This window comes from Equus asinus, chromosome 3 (genome assembly GCF_041296235.1).
Source record: "Equus asinus isolate D_3611 breed Donkey chromosome 3, EquAss-T2T_v2, whole genome shotgun sequence".
Classification (NCBI taxonomy): Eukaryota; Metazoa; Chordata; class Mammalia; order Perissodactyla; family Equidae; genus Equus; species Equus asinus.
Genome location: NC_091792.1, coordinates 22,437,769 through 22,463,472, shown reverse-complemented (window position 1 = coordinate 22,463,472; position 25,704 = coordinate 22,437,769). Strand labels below are relative to the sequence as shown.

The following is a 25,704-nucleotide window of genomic DNA, read 5'->3' as shown; positions in this document are numbered from 1 at the left end:
GCTAGGTTTTTAGTGTAAGTGGACACAGATAATGATACTTACCTTAAACAAAGTGGGTAAAGATAGTGATGCTTACCTTAAACAAAGGGATGTGGTTAGAAGTATGTTGTTTGGAGCAGAGTTAAGAAATAGAAGAGACAGCCTACTGTATGATGAAATAAGCAGGCTCTGAAGCATCTGCCCATGTTCTCATTCTGCCGCTGCCATTTATTATGCAAGGACCTCCTTGGAAGATTTATTTTACAGCTTTGTGCCTCAGTTTCCTCATCTGTTAAACAGAGATGATAATATCACTTACTTCCAGAGATGTTTGAGGATTAAGTGAATTATGTCATCTGGAGCATGTAGAAAAGTATCTTGAACATATTTACATTCAGTTAATATATCTACAAATATTACATATATATTTAGGTTTATAGGCCTTAATATTAAAGGTAATGCTATTTGGTTATAAATTGAATACTACGGTTACCATATATCATACTGTTAGAAAACAGGACTCAATGAGATATTTATAAATTCTTTAGGATCTTTAGTTTCTGTGCATAAAATGTCTATTTTTCTTGAGTTTCCTTCGATCATTCTAACATCAGATATCCACAAAAGTAGGCCTACTGAAAACTTACAGTTGTCTTGATTAGGAAGAATAAAATAAATTTTGAAACAGTTCCTGGAAACGTTATCACGTCACACAGCTGAAATAGATTGGTTCTGAAGAAATCATAACAGAGATTACAGAATTGACTTGCAATTACAGATTATTAATATAGAAATATAAGGGAACAAGAGACACATATTAAAAGTGTGTAACAGAAGGAATGCAGATTGACTACCAGAGAGATTTTCCACAAAAAAAAATTTAATCATAAATTAGATTGCTAGATATTATGGGTTTGAATTGTGCCTCCCCCTTACCCCCAGTACCTCAGGATGTGATGTTATTTAAAAATAGGGTCGTCAAAGATGTAATTAGTTAAGAAGAGGTCATCGGGGGGGCTCTCATCCAATAACTGATGTCCTTTTAAAAAGGAAAATGTGGATGCAAAGACACAGAGAGAATGCCATGTGAAGATGAAGGCAGAGATTGCGATAATGCTTCTACAAAGCAAGGAATACCGAAGATTGCCAGCAAACCACTAGAAGCTAAATGAGAAGCATGGAACAGATCCTGTCTCACCGCCCGCAGAAAAAGCCAAACCTGCCAACACCTTGACCCAGGACTTCTAGGCTTCAGAACTAAAAAATACACTTCTGTTGTGTAAGCCACCCAGTTTGTGCTACTTTGTTTTGGTAGCCCTAGCAAATGAATATTCTGGAAATTAAAGAAATATCAGTGTTCAATAGTTATTTCAATAAATTTTTTTTTTTCTGAGAGGTAGTCTAGTATACTTGATAATTATTATTTGTTTATTCCTGATAAAATATTGATGATGTCACTTCTTTTTGGGATGTCTAATAGACTATTTTTAACTCTTTTAACATGTGACGTAGCCCAAATACGATACATCCTTATGTATATTTTACATAGTGGATTTCACTAAATTTATCTGATCAGCTCCATCATGTTAATGAACTCTCGCTAATTATAAATGCTATTAAAGCTTCATTTTATAAAAAATAGACAATTATAATTATGAAGTGCATGCACCATTTTATTTGATTGACAGCACTGAAGAAATTTCATTTAGTAGATTATATTACAAGCATATCACATACTTTCTCTACCTCATAAATTACTTATATTTCTGGAGAAAACTTGTTTGCGTATTTAGGCAATTTGAGGATATAGGTCTTCTGAATTTTGAAAGTAAATTCACTTCTCTCTCTCTTTGTCTTATAGAAAGTATATGAAGAAGAATTTGAAACTTTTTTCCTGCAATTAGATAACAGATTTTGCCAAAAAATAGCAAAAAGATTTTTCTCTTTAAGCGCCAGGAAAGGCAACTTTCAGGAGTATGCTATTTCACACTTACCTGGAGAAAAGTTAACTTTGTGTCCTTCCTAGAACAGAACAAAGGGACAAGGGTTGGAGGTATTAAAAAGAGTTACTTCCTAATGGAAAGAGGCTTTAAATTCTTTTTTGACTGGCTGAGTGTATAGGTTTTCACTAAAAGACTCAATGAGAATGTTACTGTGAGTTCTATCATTTGTCTACCAGAGTAGGATACGTGACCAGATGATATATTATGGAAGGAAAACATCATAGCATTTATGTATATACATCTTATCTAAAATAATAAATGATGCCTACTCTGATGACTTTACTAATATTTCATAGGTGGATTGACTCTGGAGCTCTCAGTAGGTCTGCCTGTCAGACAGGCATGTATCACATTACAGAGGCGAAGTTTTCTAAGTGAAGCACAGCAGATCACCCAAAACACCAAAAAAGGGTACCGACAGCATCCTCACGTTTTATTCACATTTAGTATGTGATGATACATTGCAACTTTTATGCACCAGGTTAATTTTACTAATAGCTTATCTAAAAAAAAAAAGAAAATTGACTTAAAAAGGGTCTGCCAAGAATTCTGTGAAAGAAAATACTGGTAACGCTAAAACAAATAAACACTTCCCCACCTCCTCCCAAAAAAGCAAAACGTATTTTCCCCCAACTTGTAAGTGCTTTTCTCAGTAATGCTATAATATAAAAACAAGGGTAAATTTAACCACATCTGATTAAAAATCATCTAAAAAACTGAGATCAAGATGATGACTTACAGTATGAATTTCAGTCTGCTAACACTAAACATCTTACATTATGCATTAAAATATTGTCCAATAATAATAAATTTAAGATCTTTACAAAATAATGTGTGGTTTTTCTATAAAAATGTGTAAAAAAATGTGCAACCGTTAAAAACTCGGTTTCACAAAGATATAACATCATCAAAAGCAATGGCCCAATTTAATATTGAAACTGTGAGTGACCTTGAGTTTGAATCCATACAGTGGATGTCAAATGTCATCGCGTTTCCTTGAAAATTTTAGACACCCTGCCATGCCCCTCGAAACTTTCTGTGTTTCTCGGGGCATTTTGACACACTGTTTGAACAGGTTGGCTTTGCATTATCAGGCTCTTAAATCTCTGTGTTTGAAAGGCGAGATTAACCATAGCTATTTTTTACTGGATGTCTACTGTATAACAACTATTTAGTACATTTATTTGAACTTTCACATCAACATTACAAGATAGGAATTATCATCCCTACCATTCTACAGAGAAATTAAGGGTCCAATGTTGTACAGCTCATTAAGGCAGGGTCTGTGTATTTCAAACAAAGAATATTTGAGTTAAAAGATCTTGCTTTTCTTGTCATACCAGACCTCCTTCCGGTAACACAGGGCTCCTCTAAGAGCAGTATGAGAAGCCACAAGCAAGAAGAATTGCTGATAAGAACATTTAACCAGTAATAGACTACTAATTAAAGCCCACATTTGAAGAATATTAAATTTCTGGCTAAGACTATTGTGTGGAGCTATCAGTTGCTCACTACCATACCTGTGTGACATCCTTAAAGGAAGTGAGTGCCAAGTTCCGTTGTCTACCTAAAGTCTGATGACATTGTAGAACAGAGACAGGTATCTTTCCATAACATTCTCCAGTGAACGAAGAAAATAATTTGTTAATATAAAGCCTTTTGCATTGAGAAATACTTGGCAGGATCTCATGGCAAAATAAACGACTTTCTGAAACTCCTGCTTACTATATTGCTATGTAAGGAGACAAGGATCATATAAGGAGGGTTCGATTGATTACAGCGATAATAGTTGCCATTTTTAAAGTACTTTGTTCAACATCTGATGCCTACCATGAAAATAATAAACTTACTGCTATTTTATACGCAGATTGACTCTGGCGCCCTCAGTAAGTCTTCCTATCAGATAGACATGTGTCACATAGCAAGGCGAGGTTTTCTACAGGCAACATGGCAGACTGCCCAAAATTTAAGAGGGTACTAAAAGCGTTCTCAGAGCCTAATCTCTATGTCAAGAAGGAAACTTGCATTGTCCTGCTCCAAACATGTACAAAGAAAATAATGATATAGGTCATGTATCCAAGGTCATGAAGCAAAGGACTGCTAGATTCAGAACTCAAAGCCATGGTTTCACACCAAACTGCAAAACATTATCATGCCACCACTCCCAGCCTGGCTTTTGCACAGCTCCTTTAATCGAGAAATTGTTTTCTCAGCAGATTTTGTATTGATTTTCATTGAATAAATTATATATATGATAGCATAAATATTTTAATTGCTTTATGTACATTAGGATGGTATCAGACACAAATGTTTATATTCAAATACATTCTTGACACAGTCTGTTTCTTCTTTTACTACGTGTAGGAGGATGCTAGTAAGACATGCCAAGCTTGTGATCTAAAAAGAAAAAAAAGGGTTTCACACTATTTTGATGATCCATAGACATAATTCCAGATATGTATACATAGCTTAGGCCTGTACATGTAACTGATTAAGGGATTATATGAGTCAATCAGTCAAAAAGTCAGGCACATTGGTATTCAGATGGAGACACTATGTAACTTTACAGCCCCAGAATGCATGATTAGCCAGGCCTTTTTTATCCCCATTCTCTGTTTTGGTCACTTATTTAATCTGGTTATTCCACAACTCCTGGCCAGAAACAACCCTTTTAAAGGTCCTCAATGACTTTCTAAAACTAAATTAATAAGTTGTATTTAGCCTTGATACTCTTGAAATAGTTCCAATTCTAGGTTCCCCAGCTGCTCCACTCATTTATTTCCTAACTTCTCACCTCAAACCCCCGCAACAGAAAACGTGAATAGTAATCTTCTCTGCTGTGTTATGTACAAATGTCTCCCACAGGAGTAATGATGCTTTAGCCTATTTACATGTACATTTGTCTACTTTTATCTATTAGCTGTAAGCCCTTTGAGGCTAGGCAATCTATTTTATTTTTCTTTACAAACTGAAACAATAATAGCGCAATACATATGTGCTTTACTAATTAGCTAATTGAGAAAATAATGAAACGTCTTTAGAATTTGGCGTTATTGTTCATATGTCCTCATAATTCTGCCCTTCATTTATCCTATGCCATCCCATTCCCTGGGCTCAATACCTAGCATATGGATTAATCCTTCCATGAACACATTATCTTTTTCTTTTCTATTGATCATGGGTTCTCTTTAAAATCTCCAGTTTTCTCTTCGTCACTGTGCAGACTCTTCTCCTTAGTACCCTATTCCTATTTCTTTCCATGGCCTGATCCACACATTTAAGCTGTGTTACCCACTCCCGTCTGTCTCTACAGTAATTCACAATTTTCTTACAGACTTTTGAGAGTTAACATAGAAAATAACCCCAGTTTCTATTTCTTCTTATTCCTGTGATGGGGACTAGGTTATTCTCAGCCTTCCATCTGGGAAAAAAGGCTGAATAAGTAGAAACACACACATACAAGGTTTCTTTGAGAGGAGAAAATAGTGGAAAATGGAGAGGAAAAATTAAAGGCAAATGTAATTGGACCAAACTGAGAAGAGATAACCTGGGCCCAGAGAGATATCTGGGAAGATGGAAAACGAAAGCTGCTGTTACACAAGATAATTCTCTGGTATTGCACACCTGGATTTGATTTCCAGGTTTTATGAGGCAGGGGTTAGAAGACAGGATGAGAATCTTAAAAGATTCTTAGGAATCTTAGAAGAGTTTTTCTCTTTTTTCCTTTTTTTCCTCACATTGACCTAAACCTCATAAATGTAAGAAGGTCAAGCGAACAGGAACTAGAACTCAATCCATATCGTTCTCTGAGGGGTTGGGGGCAGAGTAAAGGACATTAACTTGAGCCTGAACAGAGAAAAAGGAGAAAAAGTAAAGAAAAAGAAGACAACAAAAATAACAAAACCCTGAGAACTTTCAGCCACAGAAGGAAAACTTCAAATTAGAAAAACACCACCAAACCAAAAAACTCTCTGGTGAGTCATCTGGGATAAAAACGTGGATAACAGAAAGTAACATAATCTCTCCTACTCAGAGTCTATTGTAGTTACATTTAAAAAAAGGAATATGCTAGCAATATAGCAATTCAGTAGTAGACAAAAATGATAGTGGTGGAGAGTGTGCTAATCCACTTGGCTCAGCGTGGTGCGTGTGATCCGTACTACAGACCATGGAGTCAATACAGAGAAGAATGTTATTAGGGAAAATTCTGGGAAATATCTGTCATTACTATTGTTGGAGAGAAGCAGGTCAAAAGAACATCCAAGTGGTTTAGATGGGGAAGAAAATGGCTCAAACGCAGATGCTCTTCTGCATTAACTTATGTCCCACGGGATGCAAGAGATCCTAGAGATGTCAGGATTTGGGTTTTCCTGGCTGGAAAGAAATCCAAAAAGTAAAAGTTAAATAAAAACTCCAGAAATTAACAAGGATTAGGAGAATAGACTAATTAAGTGAAAATAACACAAGATTCTCTAAAGGGGAGTAGGAAAAACTAAGGGTAGGATGGGTAGGAAGGGGTTACAGGAGGATTCTACTGCTCTGGCTGTAGTCAAAACCCACTTCGCCCTTGGGACTGCTTTAAAGGATGACATCAAAAGCTTATCTTTGCAGTTGTCTGGAACATAGTGTACATATATATATATATGCATCCTTCATAAATCTTAGTTAGATGATATTAATGAAACCAAAAATAACTTCTGTATATCTAAAATATATCTGAGTTAAAAAGAAGCAGGTGGAGAAAGTGAACAAATAATACTAATTCAACCACCAGAAAAAAATACTCGATTCTGAACTGTAATGATGGTCAGAATTACCCACTATTGCAACAGTAATGCATCTGAGAAGATGCAGTGATTTTTAACAAAATAGCATCCACATGAGGTTCATAACTACTATAACTCTTTCCATATGCTAGGAAAAATAACCAAAATTAAAGTATGATGATTTTCACCTAATATGGTGAAATAAATGTATAGTATTATTTTAAAATAATTATTACCTTATTAAATCTATATACAACAGATAATATAATCTTTGTTCACTGTTAATTTAATTAAAATACAATATAATTTGATTGATTAGTTAAAATATTCTTACGCTATCGATATATTTAGATGTAATGTAACAATTTAAAGTGTATAATTAATTAAATAGTATTTAATTTAATTAAAAATATTCTGTGTAGCTGCTCTCATGTTATTTTGGTAAGGAAGTTAATTTGGTATCATTTTTCTGGTGGACATTTTGACAATACTTATGTGTTGCGCTTTTAATATACATCTTTATTAATATTAATCATATTAATTTTAATATGCACAGGAGATGTTCTGCATCAGTGACAAATTTATTATTAATTACTTCACGATAAATAAATGTGTTGGTGCCCGTTGCCCCAGTGCTTACTCCTGAGTGACGCCAAAAGAGCCATGCCACATGTGATAGGAGCTGTCAAGTATTCCACCAGTGAGGGTTGAGGGAAAATAATTTTTTTGTTTATAAAAGGGAAGGTGGTGGGTCTTCTTGGAAACATAAAAGCTCTAAGTCATTTTTTGGTGTGTAAATAAAATCTCTGCAGGAGCCAGGTAGTCCAAGGCTCTTCTCTCAGCCCTAGAGATAGCTCCAACTTCTGGGACTCCATCCCTTTTGACATATAAATACCTAGTGTGACGATAAATCACACTATTGATACACTTACAAGTGTACTTCAAAATAGATCCACAAATATGACACCAGGCAATTAGTGGTAATAGCAAAAGTAGAATTATAGTTTTCAAAATATAGACAAGTTGAATGCGTTCTTCTATGTTTGTCAGCCATATTACTAAGTACTATTCTTCAAGGCTGACACTAATTTTATTTCCCTCTAAGACAACTTAGTTGTTCTTCAGGCCCCTTCAATGCCCACTCCTTCTCACCTAATAAGAATCATTCATCTTCCGAAATCCCATAAACTATCTCCTTTTTGCTGTTATTTTTAAAGCATGCCCATCATGCTTTACTTGATTTAGCCTTACTGTTGATTTCTGATATTGAGATCTTCCTGGTTTTTTATTAGAAGTGCACATTCCTCATATGCATACATTCAGTCTCGAATTGTAAAATATAGCTAATGAGAGAACTGAACTGCTTCATCATTTTATCTCTTTAATCTTGTTCAATAACATTTTTCACCCTTTCTAATGGCACTCGTATTTTATTCAGTGTCTTCAAAACTCAAATTAGTAAGGGAAAACTTTGATGTTAGCTTTTTTTTGACAAAAGATCACTGAGCATGATCTTGTCTGAAATACTTCCCAAAACATGCTGAAAGACCATTTCATTTACATTTTTTTATTATGTGACCTCAAAAAGTTTTCCTGCAAGGATAACAGCCCGAGGGTGGCATTGATCTTTTATTCAATCCTAGCCTTTTCTTTGTTTGTTATTTTATTAATACTTTTTTTTATAGAGGAAGATTGGTGTGGATGTTAGCTCAGGGACAATCTTCCCTGAGTAAAAAAAAGGAAGTTTGGCAACAGACGTCAGCTCAGGGCCAATCTTCCTCACCCAAAAAAATAAAAAATCCTTTTTTTTTAGTCTAGGAATGTTTGTTTGATTTTTCTGTTGTTTATGTTTCTCTGCTGAGATTTGAGAGTTATTTGCTGAGATTTGCATTCACTGAAACCATTTTAATTGAAGATAGTTTCAACAAGTATTTTAAGATGTTTGTCGTTAGTGTCAACATCTTGTTTATCTCAGTTTCGGATGCAAGTAGCATCCGTTGCTCTTGAGAATGTGTCACATTTCAGTTAATTTCAGTTATTTATTTCAGTTAATTTTGATTGTGCCCTTGGTGCTAAAAAGGTTAAGTTGTGAGGATTCTGGGTCCTGTTATTTTTCTCAGTCAGTATTTTTTCCTTAATTTTAGCAAGAAACAATAGGCTGGGTTTAAATTGCAGACTGTTTCTTAAGCAACATCTCTGGTCTCAGTTCAGATCCAGTTCCTTTAGCTGGGCTCGTTTGAATGTTTCACCCTTTGTTTGAACCATGGTTCAATCAAAACGTGGAGAGGCCTGGTTGGAAATCTCCTCTCTAGGTCTTCCCCTTGTGAAATTCCTCTACTCTTCAGTGTTCATAGTTATGCAGCTTTTGTTTTTGTTTCCCAGGCCAGAAAGACAGGACTTCTCCGTGCGTACCCCACAGGTACTGCATGTCCCACACAGACTGCTCCCAGCTCCAGAGGAACGCCCACAGAGACACGTAGAGGCGCCTTCAGTTCCCCGTCTCGCCCCAAAGCCTGTGTGCCTCCTCCCTCGGAGTCTTCCTGCTTTATGCTCTCACCAAGACTTTTGTATTATCTGCATGTTTTTTGGTTCCTTCCCTTGTCTTATAGGAACTCTCACACCAGCTGGTTTTTAGTCCATCATATCAGGAATCAGAATCAATCCCTGTTCTTGAGAAACCCAAAACATTAATCTTTTCTTCGTGAACGAAATATAGTTTGAAATATGTTAATAGGTTTTAAAAAAATTTATGAATTATTTTGTTGTCCTTAAAATATAGGTGATGATTGCTTGCAGCTAAGAATGATTATTACAGCAACATTCTTCATTTGGTTGAAATAACATTTTCCCTGAAATACGGTATAGTATGTGGTCCAACACTTATCCATCTATGAGGAGGCACAGATCTATGTCTAAAATCAGAATAACCTCACTCGATTGGAGGATAATTGACATTTTACATATTCATTTTTCTCAGTTATAAAATGAGAATAAAATTTTCCATCTAAATAGATTCCTATTAAATGACACTATATGTAAGTTATATCATAAAGTTCCTAAAATAGAGTAAATATTTAAAAACCAGACATTATTATTCCCCATTCCAGTAACTGCCATTCACTTCCATGGAGCATAATGTTTTATATATAGTTATTTATATGTAAGTTTAGTAAATAATTACTAACTTTAGAGGGGTTGAAAAGTGCCCTGCAGCTTGAAACAAAGCAAAACCTATTGAATTTAAGGCAGCCTACATGTAAGAAATAAGGGCAATATTAATTTTTACATAGCCATTGCATATTTTGTATATATAGCAGGTGATATTGAGAATCAAAATGTTATCAGTTCGAAAGAGTATATGAATAGATAGGGCCAATCAAGCCAGAGAGGAATTATTTGTCTATTCCCTAACCTCTGATATATTTATATTAGATTTAATGATTTTTTTTGGAGGGGAGTGGGCTATTGAGATAGAGGTAGAATTAGTGGGAAGCAACTTGAGGAATTTCTATAATTTGGGAGCTTATGTATTTGCATAAGCATTTTTTTCATTACGTTTGTCTCTGACCCACAATACTAAGAGAATGATTTTCTTTAATGTAAACCAAAAAGTACACTCATAATTTTTAATCTGACTAAGATATAAAATTCATTCTAGGTATTGCAGATTTTATAATGATCTCTTTAAAAAAATGAGGATGAGAAGATGATTGTGTATGAGGATCACTACTAAAAACTCCAGCTAATGGCTATGTACAAATTCAGGGCCACTGAAGTGTAACATCCTAAATATGGGGAAAATAATCAATTTCTCTTCCACAAGTTCCTTAAGTGATAAAGGGTCTTTCATTTTATCCTGATGATAAAATGAAGGGTTCCTTTCACTCTACAAGTTCTGGTGTTCTTTCTGACCCTAAATGTATGTCATCATTGTCACCAGCACCAGCCACAGTGTCTGACATATACTTGGTGCTCAAATAAAGATTTTTTAAAAGAATGATAATCACATGTACACATACGTGCTTTTTACGTATTAGATTAAAAGTATGAAGGTGAGAAAAATTATGTGAAGACCTTATTCAAAAAAAATACCTTGGGGCCGGCCCCATGGCCGAGTGGCTAAGTTCAGCAGCTCTGCTTCGGTGCCCCAGGGTTTCACCAGTTCGAATCCTGGGCGCGGACATGGCACCACTCGCCAGGCCACGCTGCGGTGGCGTCGCACATGCCACAACTAGAAGGACCCACAACTAAAATATACAACTATGTACTGGGGGGATTTGGGGAGAAAAATCAGGAAAAAAAAATAAAGATTGGCAACAGTTGTTAGCCCAGGTACCAACCTTTAAAAAAAAAAAAGAATACCTTTAAAATAACGTCAAGTCAAATTTAGCCAGAATGTATTGTAATAAACTTAGAGAGAGAAAAACAGAAAATAGGAAAATAGAGACTTGTAGAATAATTTGTTTTCCTCCAACTCAGTAATCTCAACAGGATTTCATGTTTAATGGATATTTCCACAAGTCCTGATTGCTTACAGCACACAGAACTTCCCATGACCCCTGATTCTCAGAAACTACAACAAAGTTTTCAATTCTTGATTCTCCTGCCATGCAGAACACCGGCTGTAGTACACTACTGGCCCAGAGTGGGCAAGATTGAGGTCAGGGGTGAGGATGGATAAAGGTAATTGTTGTTTGAGTTAAAAGGTTTTGTGGTATTTTCCAATTCATGAGTCAACAAGTCTCTCTTCCCACTCTACCATTAAACTAGGCACATCTTACTGAGTTAAGAGATACTCTGTTGTTAGAGAAAATGTAATGCATATTTGAAGCCAGAAACTTTAAACAAGATGATAAGTGAAGCATCAGCGACAACTTTTCCTTTGGAGTAAATGGCTCACTCAAGATCATTTGCTTACACATTTTTCACTTGAATGGTTTTGCCAAGTGAATAGTTTTTGCATTAATATAGTGGGTTCATATTTGCAACCTGCCCTTTAACAAAATGCATTAACAGCAGAGCTAAAAATGAATAGAGCTTGAGTCTGCCTTATCACCTCCCTGTTTTCTTCTAAATCCTTTTCAGATGAGCAAAGATGAAATGTGGTGGGCCATTAAAAATAATTTTGCAGAGAAGAAAGTGTAGAGCTTCAAGTAATAGGAGATGTGATGGTTATAAAATATGGGAAAAACTGGGATAATTAAAAATTTTTATGTATGACAATATTAGTGGACATTTCTGTATAATTGAGAATAAAAGAAAATTAATTTTTTTGAGGTAATAAGAAAAACGCCTTCTGAGAAAAGCGTATGTAGACATGGATACATAGTTCTTTCGCCCCGCCTTGGTGAGTTTCAGGGAAGACAGTTTTTTTTTTTTTATTAAAACAAATTAATTACAACTGTTAAGGATTACAATGCTTAAGGAGAGGATGAGCTGTTATATTCAGAGAGAAAGAAATAACACAGTTGGTTAACTAATAGGAAGGGGCTAGTATTTGATAGAAACGTAGAATTTTCAGAAAATCTTTTCACCTCTGGAGAGCACTGTAACACAAGCTCAGTTGTACAGCAGCAGAGCAGCTTAGCAATCAGCAAGCAATGTGTTAGAGAAGTGTGTACGATAGTCAACGAGCCCTTCATTAGGAAACGTATGGTTTTTGATTAGCCAAGGAGCTTTATCTGACAGACACGTTACCTAATGGGTAACGATTGGTGTTTGAGCAGTGATTCTTTTACATACATAGTTTGTCATGTATTTGTACAAACAGGGACTATGGTTTTTATCCAAATGACATTTGTTTTACAGAAAAAATAATACATGTATTATTGGTCTTAAAATTTCAGGTTTGTTGTGAGTGTATGTACCTCTGTGTGTTCATGTGTGTTAGTGTGCATAGACATGGGTGAATAAGCTGGGATGGTCTTGTGATCTCAGTTTTGTTGTGTGTTTGTGTGTGTGTGTGTGTGTGTGTGTGTGTTCATAAACACGGGTGAAGAGGCGAGGATGAATGAGTATTGCCACATGTCCCCCAACCTCTCAGGTGCATGGTTCTTTCCACACAAGAGACAGGGCAGGAAACAAAAGATAATAAAATAAAATTTATGGAAATATGTGCCAAAGAAGCAGACACAATATTTTTAGATTGAAGAACACGTATCCTTGAAGAAGGACACCAAAAACCCAAGAAATTCTGTTTATATGCCATAAATCTCTCTATTAACCTATAAAATGATTTCCAGTACAAGCAATGAGAAATGATACTGGTCTGTTATTATTTTTATAAACCATCACCAATGCCAGTTCTTCATAGAAAAAATTCATGAGCGTTAACTGAGTCTTAGAATGGGATGGATCATAACTAAATTAAATAGCACAAATAATTCATAATCATATTTATTGAGAGATTATGAAGGTTTAGTTTTGATAACATTATATCACCTTGATTTGTATTACTCACCACCTTAGAAATTGCCTTCCTTAAATAATGGAGTGAAAGAAATCTAAATTGAAACTGATATATATATCTATATCTATATATCTGACATGATATCTAGCTATCATTCTTCCTTTCCTCCACACCCCTTTCTACTTGTTCTTGTACTTATGTATTTAAGGATAGGACTATATGAGGGACATTGTACCATTATCTTTTTATCAGAGCGGTGCTTGCTGACATCTGCTTACAACAATCAATTAATTTTCCAAAAGATTCATTTGTCACAACAATAAATGCATATGGTAACCTATGGACTGACACACATATCTGTTTATCAAAACCGTGGTTGGCATAGAGGGAGAAAAAAAATTAAGAAGCTTCTTTTGAATATATTATACATTTAAAAGATAGAACAGCTGAAAATGCAGAGGAACTAGGGAAAACACAGCAGTAAGATAAATAGTATCTCATTTATCAACCCATACGTACTAGCTTCTCTTTCCTGGAAAGATAATTTTTTATACTTAATTTCTAAGTAATCTGTTTGTCAAGACCATTTAAATTTGCCTATACCTTGCAGCAATGATGAAGGTGAAGACCATTAATACAAAAAAAGGCCCTTTGTTAAACATTTTGAAAAAGACCATAACAAAAAGAAAATATCCAATGTCACCAAAATATTGACCTTACACAAGACATTTGTATCTTCCACCCCTCCCTATTCATTAGTCTCCTTCATATTACCATGTAGTGGGCAAAGAAGGAAGCAAAGAAATTTATTTTTCCTTTTTTTTTTTAATTCACTTTTGTATCTCCTAGAGAAACTAATGTAGATATTTGCGTACAATAGATTCTCAGTAAATATTATAAAATTCAAAGAATTAAATTGTATTGACGTAGGTTATATGTATCTTACTTTTATTCAAGTCTTTATTTTTCAAAACGTGAAAAAGAATGTTAAAGTGAAGACACTTAAAAATTTAGTCTTATTAGGTCCAGCCTGGTAGCACAGCGGTTAAGTGCTCAAGTTTTGCTTGGGTGGCCCGGGGATCGCCGGTTCGGATCCTGGGTGAGGACATGGCACCATTTGGCAAGCCATGCTGTGGTAGGTGTCCCACATATAAAGTAGAGGAAGATGGGCACGGATGTTAGCTCAGGGCCAGGCTTCCTCAGCAAAAAGAGGAGGATTGGCAGACGTTAGCTCAGAGCTAATCTTCCTCAAAAAAAAAACGAAAACTTAGTCCTATTAATGAAGTATGAAATAAAAATTGTCAAATAATTAAGCCAGCATGTAGAAGATTCTGTGTTTGATGGAGGAAATAAGGGATATTTTATGGGATCCCTTGACAGTTATAAAGATAAATGTAATATAATTGAATGTTCTATAATTCACCTGAGACTGTACCCAAATTATTATTTTCTAAATATAATTTTGTATAATTTAACATAATTTAACATAATTTTAGTATAATTTTGATTATGTGATTGTTAAATGGCTATACTTGAACTGACTTATCTTAGTCTAATTGATTCATATGACAATTAAATTAATACAAACTAAACAGTCGCACTGAATAAAATTGCACCTACAAAATTATTGCTGTTTAAATAACTCATTCATTTAGTGACTATGCCTCAAACTCACATTGCTAAAAAACAAAGATAAATTTCCTTCACAAATTGTCCTTGACCTGTCACAAACATTTGACACACTTGATCATTAATTTCTCTCCTGATGCATTCACGTGCCTTCTAGGAGACCTCACTTCCCTGGCTTTGCCTCTATCCCATTGACTTCATTGTTAGTCTCTTTTCATTGCTGCTATATTAAAATAGCAGAGTGTCTCCGATCTCAGAATTTTGTCTTTTTTTCCTCTATCTTCACATGTTCATTAAGTGATCTCTTGTTGGCACTGTCACCTATAGTTCAAATATACTCAAATTTATGTGTTCATACTTCTTCCACTTTCTGACTGAGTTATCCAATCACCAATTCACCAAAATTGGATATGGTTGTAGACATCTCAAACTCAACATGTTTATCAGTGAATTTATAATGTTCCCTCCAAGATCTCCTTCACTTTGAGTCTCCCCTCATCTCAGTTGATGGCAACACCATCCTTCCAGTTGTTCAAGCCAAAGAAAAAAAAAAACTGGAGACATCCATGATCTTTCTTTCTCTGTCACAGACAGTAATACCATATCCAGTTAACCTGGAAATCAACAAGCTTCTCTTTGAAACACATCCAGGCTTCCATCCCTTTTCCTGCTACAACTGCCATCAGCCAACTCTCACCAGCATCATCTTTCTCCTGTATTACTGTAGTTACTTCCAACTAACCTCCTTCTTTCCACTTTTGCCACTTAAGGTTTATTCTCAACATAGTAGAGTATTATTTAGCATAAGTTGGGTTATGTCACTCCTCATCTTAAAAGTCCAAATAAATCACCAATTCAGTCAAAGCCTAGAAGGCCCTAAGTTGTCTGCCCTCTCTTCACAAAGCTATCCACAAAAATGGTTCCCCCCACCCTATCTCCTGACTTCATCTCTTACTTCTCTCCCCAAACAGGTTTCCTTCCTGCTCCTTATGTATGCCAGGCATTCTCCCACCGCAGGATCTTTGCGCTGGCTTTTCCCTCTGCCTAATATATATTTTCCTCTAGATACCACACAGCTAAAGCCATAGCTTCACTTAAGTCTTTGCATACGTTTTTCTTTCTCCATAATATTTGCCCTAAATAACTTTTTTAATTGCATCTTTGAGGAAGACACTTATAATCCTCTTTACAAATTTGGACCTTTTTATTTTTTATGACAGATAATTTTAAAGCAAAATAAATGGTTTATTTATAATATTTAATGTCTCTTCTCTTGTGTGGCTCATATTCTTAGAATATAAACCACATGAGTAAAGAGATTTCTTTTCTTTTGTTCATGGATATATCCCAAGCACAGGTAAAGCTGCTCTCAACTTAAAATACTTCCTCAAGAAATATTTATTGAATGAATAAAGAAGACCATCCCCCATGAGTGATACACAGAAATAAATTACATCAATGAGCAAATATTACCTTATTTTTTACATACTCAGTTTGTGTTTGGGTCTGGCCATTATCCTCACTAGAGAATTTTACACAAGGCATAGAGAATATTCTTAAGTACATACAATATAGAGAGAAAATTAAAAGTTTTACTTTCTCATAATAATTTATTTCAATTCATTATTAAATAGACAAATGAGTTATCATAAATACATTCCATGATTAGATTGCATAGATATACAATTTAAAAACACAAAGAATGATTTGTTTTCTAAAATATATTTGAGAGGTTTCAGCAAGCAGAAGTTAAACAATCTTTCAAAGAAAGGTGAAGTATTCTGAATTTCCTTAAAAACACAGTTAACCAATTTTAACTATGTGTTCCTGATGCATCCTTGGCATCAATCGTTAGGAAATCATTCTTCCAAGTTGAAAGTAGAAAACATATGCTGCTTCTCATCACAGCAAGGCTCTAACTTCACTGCTGGGATAGGACGTTATAACCTAGGAAATTTACCAGGTGCATTTCATGTGAATGCGCAGTAAAGACCAAGCTATGGTACACAATGAAATAAAAGACAGTGTTCCCTGGAGGCAGTCCAGCGTGCTGAGACTCACCAATATTTCCATGTTAAACAGTACTGATGAGTTTGAAGAGATGACACACAAAATATATTCAAGGAGGATAAAGGAAAAGGCCACAAATGAGGTTAGAGTAATAATATGACAACAGAAAAAAATCATACAAAGTTTGTCTTGAATGCATGTAAAGGTGTTCTAAAAGTTGAATATGCATTGTAAATTTTTAAAATTTCAAATGCATGAAATAAGGTAGAGATAAGAGCAACCAGACAATTTAAATTTTTGAATTTTTTTATTTGAGCTTTTTAAATTGATTCACAGTTTTGAGATACCTTGAAAGATTAAATTTTGCTTTTGAGAATTTTAAAAAGCAGCTATCCTTGATTCTAAATTTAAAGCTATTCAAAGGTATTCTATGTTTTTCAACACCATGCAATCTGCATTGTAAATTTCTTAGAGCTAGGTGGGATTTTTTTTTACAACTACTTGAAATTACTATTGTACATTTCACATGGATATTAATATCTCATACACATAACCATCAATGGAATTGTGAGAAAAAACAGCTCTGGTAAAGGCTCTAATGCACTCCTGAAAATGTGTTTTCTTATGTAACAGTTCTAAACTGTTAGAAATTCGAATTTGGAAACCAAACCTGTTGGGGTTTAGAGAAAATAGCATTAAAACTACAGTGAATATATGGCACATTATTTGACTACAAAGCTTGAAGAAACGCGTCGCAACCAGTTAAAGCTTTTTTAGACATAGAAAGTTTTTTGCAAGAATCCATTTCAACGGAGGCCTCAGAAGATTGTAGGCACATCAGCAAATAAAGTTGATTGAGATGTTTCTCTAATATTCTTTTTTTTCCCCAGATGGAGCCACATTTTCACTTTTCATTGTTTAGACATTCAAACAATAATAATATTTTAATGTGACAAAATAAAAATTAAGTAATTTTTACTTAAACAGAACAATATGTTCTCCACAGAGCCAAATATTTGAGTAATTTCAGTGTATAATTCACTTCTAGAGGTATATAGGGTACAGAAAAAAATAGGTAGCAATAAGAGAATGCAGGGTATAAACCATATACAATATAATGTTGTTTCTTAATGGCAGTCACAGTTATTTAAAAAAAAAAATCTGACCAATATTTATGGTAAAACACCTAGAATACTTTTTCCCCAGTTTCACTGAGATGTAATTGACATACAGCCCTGAATAAGTTTAGGGCGTATAGCATCATGATTTGAATTACATATATTGTGAAATGATTGCCACAATAAGTTTAGTTAACATCCATCATCTCGTATAAATATGTACATATTTTTTTCCTTGTAGTGGGAACCCTTACGATTTACTCTCTTTACAACTTTCCTATGCATCATAGAGCAGTGTTAACTATAGTCATCATGTTGTACATCACATCCCTAGTACTTCTTTACCTTATAATTGGAAGTTTGTGCATTTTGATCACCTTTATCCAATTCCCCCTCCCCCCATCCCCCAATCACAAATCTGATCTCTTTTTCTGTGAGTTTGTTTTTGTTTTGTTTTGTTTTAGATTCCACATATAAGTGAGATGATACAGTATTTGTCTTTCTCTGCCTGACGTATTTCACTTAGCAGAATGCTCTCAAAGTCTACCTATCTTGTTGAAAGTGGCAGGATTAACATTTTTTTAATGACTGAATAATAACCACGATATATATATATATATACATATATATATGATCTATATAGATCACAATTTCTTTTCATTTGTCTGTCAATGGCAGCTTAGATTGCTTCTGTGTCTTGACTACTGTAAATAATGCTACTATGAACATGGGAGTTCAAATATTTCTTCAACACAGTGTTTTTGTTTCCTTTGGATGTATCGTGAGAAGTGGAATTGCAGGGTCACATGGTAGTTCTATTTTTAATTTCTTGAGGAACCTCTATAGTGTTTTCCGTAGTGGCTGTATGAGTTTACAATCCCACTAAGATCGCACAAAAATTTCCTGTTCTCCACATCCTCACCAGCATTTTTATCTCTTGACTTTCTGGTGCTAGCCATTCTAACAGGCTTGAGGTGATAACTTCTTGTGGTTTTGATTTTCATTTCCCCGATGATTAGTGATGTTGAACATCTTTTCATATACCTGTTGGCCATTCGTATATCTTCTCTGGAAAAATGTTTATTCAGATTCTTTGCCCATTTTTAATTGGATTATTTGTTTTTTGGCCATTGAGTCATATAAGTTCTCTATATATTTTGGATGTTAACTTATCAGATACATGGTTTGCAAATATTTTTTTTTTCCCTTTCCGCAGGTTGTCTTTTCATTTTGTGGATTGTTTCTTTTGCTATTCAGAAGTTTTTTAGTTTGGTGTAGTCCCACTTGTTAATTTTTGGTTTTGTTGCTTGTGCTTTAGGTGTCAGATCCAAAAAATCACTGCAAAGACCCCTGTCAAAGAGCTTTTCTTCCAGGAGTTTTATGGTTTCCAGTCTTACATTTAAGTCTAATCCAGTATGACTTATTTTTTGTGAGGGGTGTAAGATTGGGGTCTACTTCTAGTTTCATTCTTTTTCGTGTGAACATCCAATTTTCTCAGCATGATTCATTGAAGAGACTGTCTTTTCTTCACTAAGTATTCTTGGTTTCCTTGTCAAATATTAGTTGACTATATATGCTTAGGTTTATTTCTGTGTTCTCAATTCTGTTCCATTGGTCTGTATGTCTGTTTTTATGCAAGTACCATACATATTTGATTACTATAACTTTACAATATAGCTTGAAATCAAGAAGTGTGATGCCTCCCGCTTTATTCTTCTTTCTTAGGATTTCTTGGCTACTTGGAGTCTTTGTGGTTCCCATTATAAATTTTAGGATTGTTTTTTTCTACTTCTGTAAAAGATGTCATTGGAATCTTGATAGGGATGCATTGAATCTGTAGACGGCTTTAGGTACCATGAACATTTTAACAATATTAATTCTTCCAAGCCACGAACCTACCAAGACTGAATCAGGAAGAAATAGAAAATCTGAACAGAGCAATTACTAGTAAAGAGATTGAATCATTAATCTAAAATATCCCAGTGAAGAAAAGCCCAGGACCAAATGGCTTCCCTGGTGAATTTTACCAAACATTTAAAGAAGAATTAATACCAATCCTTCTCAAACTCTCTCAAAAAATTGAGGAGGAGGGAACATTCCCAAAGTCACTTTATCAGGCTGTAATTACCCTGCAACCAAAGCCAGAAAAGGTTACTATCAGAAAAGAACACTACAGGCTAATATCCCTGATGAATTTACGTGCGAAAATTCTCAGTGAAATACCAGCAAACCAAATTCAGCAGCACTTTAAAAAGAATTATTCACCATGATCAAGTAGGATTTATCCCTGGAATGCAAGGATGGTTCAATATACACAAGTCAATCAATGTAATATATCACATTAATAAGTGAAAGAAAGAAATCATATCATCTCAAAAAACACAGAAAAAAACATTTGGAAAATTCATCATCCATTCAAGATAAAAACTCTTAGCAAATTATGTATAAAATTAATGTACCTCAGCATAATAAAGTCCATATATCATAAGCCCACAGCTAACATCATACTCAATGGTGAAATGTTGAAAGCTTTTCCTCTAAGATCAGGAATAAGACAAGGGTGCCCACTCTCACCATTCCTATTCGACATAGTACTGGAAGTCCACACTAGAGCAATCAGGAAAGAAAAAGAAATAAACAGTGTCAGAATTGGAAGGGAAGAAGTAAAATCATCTTTATTTGCAGATGATATAATTTTATATATAGGAAATCCTAAATCCCCCCAAAAACTGTTAGATCTAATCAATAAATTTTTAGTTACAGGATACAAAATAACAGATAAAAAACAGTAGAGTTTCTGTACACTAACAATGAATTATCTGAAAAAGGAATTAAGAAAAAAATCCCATGTACAGTAGCATCAAAAAAAATAAAATACTTACAAGTCAATTTAGCCAAGGAGATGAAAGATCTCTATTCTAAAAACTACAAGACATTGATGAAAGAAATCAAAGAAGGTACAAATAAATGAAATGCGTCCCATGTTCATGGATTTGAAGAATTAATATTGTTAAAGATTTCTAAGTTAAAAATGTAGACCAATTTCTTCTCTCTTAAATGTTCTCTTTCAAGGTTGAGGAATAATTTTTTTTTCTGTTTCTCTAAGACTAAGAAAGCAGATACAGGTGTTTATCCATTACCAAAGTCAAGTTATTTTTAAATATCACATTTTTCTCACCAGTTTTCTAGTGGAGGATCACTAATCTGTGCATTTTATTACTTTGGAATTTCTGAAAGTTTTGTTTTCCTTACTAAGGTATCAATCTTCATCCGTTTATGTTTAAATTAGGCAATAATCTTCTAATGGATCTCCCAAATGTCAGGTTCTTTCAGTACAGGAAACCACTCTCAGATTAATACTTCAAAAATACAAACGTAAAATACTCTAATATTTCTAATATTCTTATTTCCTTGATTCTGAAGATCTGAATTTGCAATAATGGTAAATGTAAACCTTGGCTCTCAATATTTGTCATAAACTTGAGTGAGACTAATCATAATATACTATTTATCTTATTTCTCTATAAGTCCCCTTCTTTAATTTTGTATTAGTATAGGTAGTTTATTCAGCAACTTCCTCCTTCATTCCCTTATGCAGATACATTATAGATACATAGCATTTTTGGCTGGATCACTGCAGAAGAAGTGACTCAATCGAAGTCCTCACTCTTTTGTTTGTTTACATCCTTTCTATTTTGGCCTACACTGTCATGGTTAATTTTATGTGTAAACTTAACTGGACTAAGGGATGCCTAGGTAGTTGGTAAAATATTATTTCTGGGTGTGTCTGTGAGGGTGTTTCCAAAAGAGATTAGCATTTGACTCCATAGACTGAGTAAAGATGGCCCTCGCCAATGAGGGTGGGCATCATCTAACCTGTTAAGGACCTGAATAAAACCAAAAGGTGGAAGAAGGATAAATATACTCTTTTCTTGATCTGGGACATCAATCTGCTGCCCTTGAACATCGACACACCTTGTTCTCAGCCTTCAGATTCTGACTGAATTATCCCACTAGCTTTCCTGGTTCTCCAGCTTGCAGATGGCAGTTCATAGGACATTTTGGCCTCCATTATCATGAGAACAAATTCCTATAATAAATATTGGGACAACGACTAATGCTATTTAGTGCCTTTCAAAACTTCCCCAGTCCTCTCCTCTGGTATACATGAAGGGACGCCGTCAATGCTCAGAAAAGCTTTCCTGATCAATTGAGTGAGTGAGTAAGGGAAGGGATGAATGAAGAAAGCACAGCCTTTGTCTCACAAGGCAGAGCATCTGTAGAGAAATATCTTGTGATGATTAATTTTATGCGTCTACTTGGCTTGGCTTTGGTGCCCAGTTGTTTAGTCAAACACTAGTCTAGATGTTGCTGTGAACAACATCTGTTGCTGTGTATTTTGTAAATGTGAGATATTTACAACCACATGGCTTTAAGTAAAGTAGATTACCTTGTTTTACTGCTTATAAAGTTTTCCTTTCAATTGATGGATTGGTCAAAAAGAAAATAAGTGTTGGGCTGGCCCAGTGGTGCAGTTGTTAAGTGCACAGGTTGTGCTTCTCGGCAGCCCGGGGTTTGCCAGTTCGGATCCTGGGTGTGGACATGGCACCACTTGGCAAAAGCCATGCTGTGGTAGGTGTCCCAAGTATAAAGTGGAGGATGATGGGCATGGATGTTAGCTCAGGGCCAGTCTTCCTCAGCAAAAAGAGGATTGGCAGTAGTTGGCTCAGGGCTAATCTTCCTCAACAAAAAAAAAAGAAAGAAAATAAGTGTTGTCATTTTGTTGTTGTTAAACTCATTTAATAATAACATAGTGTGTGACAATTTAACACACTGAAAAATATATTTTCAGGAGATTTGATGGTGTACATTTTGGTAGGGCAGCAATGTAAAATTCTCTGTTATTTAGATAAAGTGATTCTAGTACCAATTCCAGTGTATGTGTATGGTGGCGGGGAGGGTGTTCTCCAGACCACCAAGCAATTCTCTGACATTGGCTGGGTGTCCTACAATTCAACTGAATTCTGACACTATCTACCTGGCGACAGTGTCAGATTTCTTAGGTTAAGGGCTTAGTGTTACAAGTGACAAGAGGTTTTCACATATTGAGGTACTGAGGTTAACTATTCTGGTTCAAAGTTGATTCAGCTTGAACTAAAGAAGCCTGATTTATGGCCTATCAAATATGCATTGTACATCTGCTTTAACCATGAAAGAATGCACTTTCTTAAGAACACATGCTTCTCCTCCTACCCACTGTGCCAACACCCATATTACTCCCTTTCCTGGCATCAGGATTGTGTTGACCTGCTAAATTGCAACTGAATACCTCTTTGAAACATTGATGAATATTGATGAATATGTATCCTGGGCATGTTTAATGTATGTTCTTTGTTCTAGAAAAGTATAAGACTGTACTGCAAGCCATGCTTCACCAGAACACTTTCTTCCTTTGTGGAAACTGCCTTCCTGGATTATAATCCTTACCACGTCTCAAGTAAAATTCACTTATCTCTCTTACCTATAGAATGGTTATTGGTTATTTTGCATTGACACAAGAGTGCCCCTCCCCCCAACTTCAGATGCCAATCACATCCAGGTTGTCACTGGGGTTTTGACCTACCTTCTACAGATCAGCAGTTCCAATGACCCCCTCCTCAGGTTCGATTAATTTGCTAGAGCATATCACCGCACTCAGAGAAACATTTAATTATTAAATTACCAGTTTATTATGGAAGGTTATAACTCAGGAACAGCCAGACTGAAGAGATGCATAGGGTAAGGGACGGGGAAAGGGCCAGGAGCTTCCATGTCATCTCCAAGCTTCTTAAGGAGGCTGTGTTACATAGGCATGATTGATTAAGCTATTGGTTATTGGCAATTGATCCAACCTCCGGCTCCTACCTCCTCCTTAGCAGGGGCTGAAAGTTCCAACACTCCGATCACGTGGTTGGTTCTCCTGGCAACCAGCCCCCGTCCTTAGCTGTGGTCCAAAAGTCACCTCATTAGCATAAACTCAGAGGCAGTTGAAAGGGGTTTATTATGAATATTAAGACACCTTTATCACTCTTATCACTTAGCAAATTGTAAGGGTTTTAGGAGCTCTGTGCCAGAAACAGAATGAAGACCAAATATATATTTCTTATTAAATCATATTATCACATTAGAAATAAGGAAATTAGATGTTCTCCAGTAAAAAACATCAATAGGTCACAACATTTAGAACAAATAGCTCAAATTAAAATTGCATTGCATTTTATTTCTTAATATTCAGAGATATTCTACACATCTGTTAAAACTAGCAAATGGGAAAAAATAAGATGGATAAATTTCTGACGTGATTCTGATATTCCTTGACATTCATTACAAACAGTCAGCGTATTCTGCCACAAATTGACATTTACTAGAGAAATAAAGATTGAGCATTTTCATTACTGATTTGTTTGTTGGTACTTACTTTTCCAGTTGAAATGCCCTGATTGGTTTTATTTTTTATCGTTCAAAAATTCCTTTTTTCCTGGAGTATATGAAATGCATGTCTTGAAACTTCTTACAATATAGATGTGAGCAATTTTACTCTATTAACATTTAAATATGCGTTGTGTATTGCAATTACGATAATATCTAACTGAAATTAGGAAACTAGAGATGAGCATTGGGAGAAGATGAAACATCAAATAAGTTGTAGTACCATATGAAGCCTGAAAGATATTAATTTCACCACAGTTCATACTAAATAATATCTGAACTTCCTAGAAAATCAAATAAATTCATTCACATATAGAAAATAGGAATACAAATTAATTAATAATATTATAGCAATCAATCCTCAGAAGAACAAGACAATAAAAATATGTAGCAGTTAAACTGTATTGAAAATAACTAATAATCTCCAGATTATGCAAACAGAATAAAGGTATAAATTATTAAACATTTTGAAATTGTGAAAACCTTTAACTATATTTGCCAGTTAAACTCAGAAGTATATTAGGCTTTGATTCTGTACATTCATAAAGTATATTTCACAATCCCGTAATTTTGACTTTGAGTGTCTAGAAAACAAATTATCAGAATGAAAAGCAATAGACAGATCAAATAGATCATAGTGAAGAATTTTATTTGAGGTGAAAATGAGTTTTCTTTTAGACATACAGAGTTGGAAGGAACAGCATAAAAACATTATTAGATATAGCTTAAAGATAGAAGAAGATCAAAACATTACCTTATATACTGGTAAAGCTTTTTGGAGTATGCCATGTAGAAGTGTGAATAAGTGTGCTGCAAATATTTCATCCTAAAATTGGGCATACTGGGTCACCCAGTGAAGAATAAAGTTAAAGCAGCAGAGCTGTGATCCATTTCTATCCTGATAGATAGCCCCAGGGAAAGAAAGCAGCTGATCCAGTCTAATCCTGTGGATAATCGGATCACCCACTAAATAGATTACAGTCATGCACCACATCACAATGTTTTGATCAATGACAGACTGCATATATGAAGATGGTGGTCCCATGAAACCAGTAGCCTGTAGCCTAGGAGTATAGTAAGCTATACCATCTGGTGTGTGTAAGTACACTCTATCATGCTGTCAGAGCAACACATTTCTCAGAACGTGTCCCTGTCGTTAATGACACATGACTGTAATGATATTTGCTAGGCAGAAATTTTTGTCTATGGAAATCTCATACCATGATGCCCATGGTTTAGTATTACTAACAGGAAATAAACCATAAATCTGCAGATTTATGAGACATGGCTCTCAGTAAAATGTGATGCAAACATTGCAACCT

At 34.9% G+C, this 25,704-nt stretch overlaps 1 long non-coding RNA gene across 3 annotated transcripts; it reads right to left on the bottom strand.

Moving 5' to 3' along the window:
* Positions 1 to 19,069: 19,069 nt before the first annotated feature.
* LOC139044776 (uncharacterized) lies at positions 19,070 to 25,280 on the bottom strand. Of its 3 annotated transcripts, XR_011501918.1 has the most exons (5): positions 25,137 to 25,280; positions 23,819 to 23,897; positions 22,365 to 22,651; positions 20,374 to 20,521; positions 19,070 to 19,818 (listed from the first exon to the last, which is right to left on the bottom strand). It is a non-coding gene; the product is annotated as an uncharacterized lncRNA (long non-coding RNA). The 3 variants fall into 3 exon arrangements; XR_011501917.1 differs by having other exon boundaries at positions 22,365 to 23,897; XR_011501916.1 differs by having other exon boundaries at positions 22,365 to 25,280.
* Positions 25,281 to 25,704: the final 424 nt, after the last annotated feature.